Source organism: Neomonachus schauinslandi, chromosome 1 (assembly GCF_002201575.2).
Source record: "Neomonachus schauinslandi chromosome 1, ASM220157v2, whole genome shotgun sequence".
Classification (NCBI taxonomy): Eukaryota; Metazoa; Chordata; class Mammalia; order Carnivora; family Phocidae; genus Neomonachus; species Neomonachus schauinslandi.
This window is the reverse complement of record NC_058403.1, coordinates 159,249,116-159,255,799: the sequence shown is the minus strand read 5'-3', so window position 1 is coordinate 159,255,799 and position 6,684 is coordinate 159,249,116.

The window sequence follows — 6,684 nt, the reverse complement described above, 5'->3', positions numbered from 1 at the left end:
CCCGCGGCAGCCAGAGGCATCCCATGAAAACCTGGATCGGATGACGAGCCTCCTCTGCTCAGACCTCCTGGGGCTCCCACCCCACCCCCAACAGGGCCAAGTCCTTCCTATGGCTACAAGGCTCTGTCCCATCTGGCCCCGTGACCTCCCTGACCTCACTCCCTGCCTCCTTCCCCTTCACCCTGGCCCTACTCTGGAACTCAGCCACACCAGCCCATGCCTGCCTCAGGGCCTTTGCCCAGACTGTGCCCTCTGCCTGGCTCGCCCTCTCTCAGATGCTCACTGGGCTCACTCCTCCCTCTCTTTCAAACCTCGGCCCAAGTGTCACCCACCCCCGCAAGTCCTTCCTTGACCACCAGGCATCTAGAACTGCAGCCCCTGCCTCACTTGCCACCCCAGCTCCTGCTTGCTTGGCTCCCTAGATCATTTATTCACTGATACCTTTAGTTAATTGACCGTGGCTCCCCCAGGGCAGGGACTTTCTCTGCCGCACGCCCAGTGCCTAGATCCCTGTCTTACACAGTGTGGCCGTAAAGCACACACCTGAATCCCAACCTGGAGGCCGCCGGCTGGGGGCGCCTGCGCTCAGACCCCGCCCTCCCATCCCCACCCGGCGCCCCGGAGCCTGCTCTCGGGCGCCCCCCACTGCCCGAGCCGGCCTTGGCGCCAGACCTCTGCCGACGGCACAGACGACTCTGACTTAAAAAGAGCAGGCATTCCTGGGCGCCCCCCTCCCGCCGCCCCTGGCCCCGGGCCTCCCGCGCACGCAGGCACCTGTGCCGACAGGCCGCGTGAGTAGATTCCAGGAGCCGAGGGAGCAGCCCGCCGGGCCCAGAGAGGTTGTCCACCGTGGGGCACCACCTGCCCCTGCCCCGGGAGAGCCCCAGATCTGCTACCTGAGCGGGGGCCCTGCTTCTTGGCACACAGGCGCACACACACAGGCACGCACACTATATTTAGAAATTCTACAATCTCACAATCTTAGGATTTTGAAAGCTTGTTTATTCCAATTTAGCCTGCATTCTATTCTTTAAAGTCTGGGACATAGCAAATTGTACATTTCCAGACCCTCAGACCCTTCAGGAGTCAAAGCAGAAAGGCCCACAAGATCATTCTGAGGCAGAGTCAGCTGGTAGACCCTAGCACCATCCTCCCCTTCTTTCTGATCTTCAGCTGGGCTCCTAGAATAAAGACCTTATTCCCAGCATCTCTCCCATTTAGAAGTGACCATGTGACTAAGTTCTAATCATTGGGATGTGTGAAATAGTACCCAGCATCAATTTCTAGGAGCCTGTCTTAAGAGATACCTAATACCCACACTTTGTCCCTTTTTCTTCTTCCATCCTTTCTCTTTCTGCTTAGAACTCAGACGTGATGGCTGGAACTCCAGCAGCCATCTTGGACCATGAGAAACAGATCTCCTTGGTTGGTTGGTAGGCTGGTCTCCATGTCAGCACTGTACCAACTACCTGTAGGCTTAAATATAAAAGAAATAGAAATTTCTCCCTCATTTAACCCATCACTCTTTGGGGTTTTCATTTACAGTCCAACCCTCTTGTTGTAAAGATGAGACAAGTGAGGCCCAAGTCAGGCACAGACAGACTTATGCAACACCAGACAATGAGTCAGAGCAGGACCAGCACAGAACTGAGGCACCTGCCTTGTCTTCTTGTGATCCCCTGGGGAGGTTCCTCATTTCTGCTTGAATGGGTCACAGAATCCTCTTCCCTCAAGGTCATGCAGGGCAGCCCCCTGCCTCATTTCCACTCATGCAGGTCCCCAGGCCCCCAGAGGCAGCCCTGGGTGGAGGCAAACTGATGCCTGGGCTCTATCAGAGGCACCTGTGTGAGCCTGGGCAAGGCCCTCCCCCCTCTCTAGGCCTCGTGTGTGCTTCATCAGCCCCAGCCAACTTTCTTCCATGTCTTCCTTCCCTAACTTCCCCCAGGACCCAGGATTCTTGGGTTCTGATTTATCCTTAAATCTCAAGACCACACAGAGGTCTTCAGGGGTCCCCCAGCCCAACCCCTGTCCCTTCCCTGGCATCCCTGGTAGATGGTCACCCAGGTGCTGCTTGGACCCCTCAGGTGCCAGAGAGAACACTTTCTCCCTGACTATCTACCCCCACCCTGCTGAGCTCTGACTGGAACACCTGGGCCCCCAGCCCTCAGTCCTGGCCCTCCTCCAGAAGCTGACCTGGGGCCAGGGGCCAGGACCTGAGGCTGCTCCTCTCCACGCTTATGGGCATTTGCCACCCTGCTGCCCTCTGCATCCTGCATCCCCAGAAGTTCCGACAGGACAGTGGAGAGAAGGGAATGCAAACTCACCGGGGTTCTCCTCGAGCACCTGCCGGGTCTTATTTCCACAGATACAGGGCTGCAGAAGCCGTCCCAGGCCCTGAATGCTGAGCCTGGGCTGTTCACCCTGCAGAACACTGAGTGCTTCCCGTACCTGATCTGTTTTGGTTTTCATAACAATTCTCTAAGGTGTACCCAATCATGAACCCCATTTCACAGATGAGGAAACTGAGGTGCAGAACGGGTTGTCCACGGTTGCGCCCCTAACAAGTCCAGATTCAACCTAGGTGTGCCCGCCTCCAAGACCTGGGCTCCCTCTGGGACGCCGCCCACCTCTTACCCCCGGAGCAAACCCCAGCCCCGGGGTCTGAGCACTGGCCCACCACCTCTGGCGCCCCTCCCAGGGCCCTCCCTCGGCCCACGTCAAGACAAGACTCCAACTTGCAGGAGAAATTATAAATAAGGCGAAAGAAAGTTGTCCTGGCCTCTGTGCATGCCTTAAGTATTTAAATTCTTTTTCATAATTATCTCAAATAGTAATTATTGCAGGAGCAGATGCTCTTATCGCAGACAAGAAACCACCTGCCTTCCCATTTTTGTCAAAAGTGGAAACACTGACATTATTTTTGCGATTTGCTTCAATAGCTGTTTTCACTGTAAATACCACCTTAACCACAAGAAAAATACCCTGGGAGACGCTGGAGGTATTCGAGGTTTTGGAGGAATTATTCCAAGAGGGTTGTGGGTGTTTCACAAGGACGTGGAGAGAGAGGGGCGCAGAAGCGTGGCCTCCCCTCCACACCCAGCGAACAAGGACACCACTGACAGGAGGTTCTTACCCTGGTGGGAGGGGGTTCACACAATATTCCCCAACACTCCTTCCTCCTCCCCGTACCCCGCTAGCTCCCACCCCTACCGCCACCTCCAGCTGCCTGCCCATGCTGCCCACCCTCCAGAAACACCTCCCGCACCCTAAGGTCATCAAAATCAAGGGGCTCCCGGGGCGCCTGGGTGGCTCAGATGGTTAAGCGGCTGCCTTCGGCTCAGGTCATGATCCCAGGATCCTGGTATCGAGCCCCACATCGGGCTCCTGGCTCAGCGAGGAGCCTGCTTCTCCCTCTCCCTCTGCCTCTCTCCCTGCTCATGCTTTCTCTCTCTCCCTCTGTATCTCTGTGTCTCAAATGAATAAATAAAATCTTTTTAAAAAAATCAAGGGGCTCCCTTCCAAGCTCTGTCAGAAATGAGGGGGCCCTCATCTGATGGAAAATCTAGGAATTCAAAGACTAAAGGACCAGGTTTCCGAGCACTTAGCATTCTAACATTTGCAGCTCTCTCCCCTCGCGCACTTGGGCACAGGGAGAGCTGGGGAAGAGAAGGGACATGGGGGGACACAGCCTAGGATGCTCCCACCCTAGCAAGCTCCTTCCTCCCTCTGACACAGCTGGCTTGTCAGGGAGGGACGGTCACCTCCTGGGCAGGGGGTGCTGTGCAGGCAGGGCCTACATGGTCCTGGAACATCCAGTGCTGGGAGAGAGGCTGGGGACAGGGGCCTTGAAGGGGCATGTGCTACAGCGGGGCAGGGTAAGCTGCGGCCAGGAGGCTGCCATCTCAGATTCTAGTCCTGTGTCTGCCATAGAGGGGCCTGGGCCAGGCTGACAACCCTTTTGGGGTCCCCCATCTGGCAACAGGACAGGCAATCTTGGGGGGTCTCCTGGCCTTGTTCCTGGTGGGTATAAGTTAGGAAAATCCCTCCCCTTCAATGTTCCCATCTGAAGAGCCCGTCTCTCTCTCTCTCTCTCTCTCTCTCTCAGCTCTACACCCCCAAGTCATTAATCGTTGTCCTTACAAACGATCATCATTGAGCAGTTACTGGTGCCAGGCACAGTGCTGAGGACCTGGCATGCCCCATGTGTTCTATCAATTTCATTGCACAGGACTCCCACACCATAGCCCTACCATCATCCCCATCTTACACATGGGGAAACTGAGGCTCAGAGTGTAAGCAAGATGCCCAAAGCAAGTTAATCAGCTGAGGCACAGATGATGGCAAACAACGTTTCAGAGACCTACGACGTGCCCCAGAGAGATGGAACTGAGAGTGTCCCCAGGCCACAGATGCAAGCGTCAGGATTTTAGCAGGCACTGTTCTGACTGCCGAGCAGAGAGCTGCAAGGACGGGTACAGAGGAGCAGAGTGAGAGGGTCCGGTCCCCAAGCCGCAGCTGTCAGAGAGCCCCCCAGTGCTCGGGGTCAGCCCTTAACCTCCCCACTCCTTCCCAGGTATGTTCTCTGCTGCCCCCGTGTGGCCAATAGAGCTGCCGCAGCCTTTCCCTGCTGGGCCGCTTGGGGGTCCTGAGAGCGGGCTGGAGTGAAGAAGGGGTGGCGGGACTGGGAAAAAGGCAGGGGAGGCCTAGGGCATGGAGCACAGTCCTCTTGAGTCTCTCCTGCCCCACTTCAGCCACTCCAGCACATTCTTGCTGCCTGGCCTTCGCCCCACAGGCCACTCTGCCTTTCACGGGACAGCCACCTCCTCATCATTCAGGTTTCTGGCGCTGTGAGGCCGCCTCTATCTAACCCAGGCTCCCGCTGTTGCTCTGCCCCGACTCTGCTCTCCTGTCCATCTTCCCACTTGTCACCCCCTGCCCTCACATTCTAAATTTGTTTATCTGTTGATTGTCCTTTTCTCCAGCAAAATAATGTCAGCTCCAGCGTCTGGCACACCGTAGGTGCTCAGTAATGACTTCAACTAATGACTGCCTGAACATTCCCATCCAATGGCCATTCCAACTTGCTCACCCCCAGTATGGGGCAGCTGTGACTAAAATGGGGGCCCTTACTCACAAGCTTAGGTCCTGTCTTCCTAAGGGTCCCAGTCCTGCCCACAGACCTACTGGCCCCTCCTGTCCCTCCTGCCCTAGGACAATCATGCAGAAAATTAGGGACAGTAGCTGGAACCCCTGAGGCTGCACCTGTCCTGTCTGAGCCACTCCTCACAGGAAGGAAGGAGTCTCCAGGGGTCACTGTACATCTCAGAGTCCACTGAAGGGTCTGGACCTGAGCATAGGAACCAGGGAGCTCAGAGAAGAGCAAAGTTGAGCAGAACAACCCCTCCCTCACTGCAAGCATAGATCTTTGGTAATGTGGCCTGATAGACACAGTCATTCACTCCACAAACACATCTTCATGCTGTTCCATGCTGGTACAGAGAGGTCTTTAGATATGAATCCGGCCTGGATATTGATCATGGAAGAGACATCTAGGCTCAACCACCTGCATCCCACCCACCTCTGTCTCGCCATGTGACCTGGGGCAAGGCCCTTAGGCTCTATGACTTCAGTTTCTCTTAGGTACAGTGAGGGGCCAGTGAGAATGGCCACGGAGTTCCCTGGCACCCTGGGAGCCCCCATGTCATTCTGCCCAGTCTGTCGCCCCTCTGCACCTGAAGCACCGCCTCTAGTAGGCTTCTTGCTGCAGCAGCTACTGCCCATCCTCGCCCTGCTGCTCAGGGGATGGCAGACTCAGCAGGGAAGAGGGATATATGGCTGGGAGAGGGGCTGTGCCCAGGCCCAGAGGGTCAGCCAGGGGCATTGAGAGCTACTGTCCACCCATCCCACACCCTTCCAAGATGGCCTGATGACGGCTGTCATTGTCCCCTCCTGAGTGGTGGGGCTGCCCTGTCTCCGGCCTCCCCATCCAAGCCTCTCTCAGGTGATGAAGCTAGGGGAGGCATCCCATTTTACGGGTGGGGAGACTGGGGCCCGGAGCGTTCAGCCGCTGCCCATACCACCCACGGTCACGGTCATGGCCAGGCACAGACTCCACCTTCTGCAGTTCAACCTGCTGGGGCCTCTCATTTTCCTTTTCTTCCAGAAAGGAAAGCCTGAGCCTGATGTCTCCTGGACGCTCCAGCTACATTTCTGCACTTCCTGATGCTCTGCTCCGCCGCCTGTGAGTGGCGGGGTTTCTGAGCCCGTGAGGCAATACTGAGCGACCATAATGACCACTGCAGAGACGCAGAACGGGCACTGCCTCCCTCAGTCCTCAGCAACCCCGCGAGGCCGGGCCTGTCAGTAACCCCGCCCCACAGGCCGGGAAACCGAAGCACAGAGAAGTTCAGGGAATGGCCCGCAAAAAGCTGGTAACTGGCAGTGTCGGGATTGGAACCCAGGATCCAGTGCCAGGGTCTGCGCTCCTCGCCCCTCTACACCGCACTAAGACTGAGAGCGCATCCAGGCCAGAATTCGGATGCTGAAATTTGAAAAGTGCAGTATCAGACGCAAGAGAGTAAGCTCCTTAATCCACGGTCCCTGTGATCTCTGCCTTTGCTCTCTGGGAAAACGGGGGCGCCCAGAAATCTCCGGGTGCCCATGCCCTGCAGAGAAGTGGCCCAA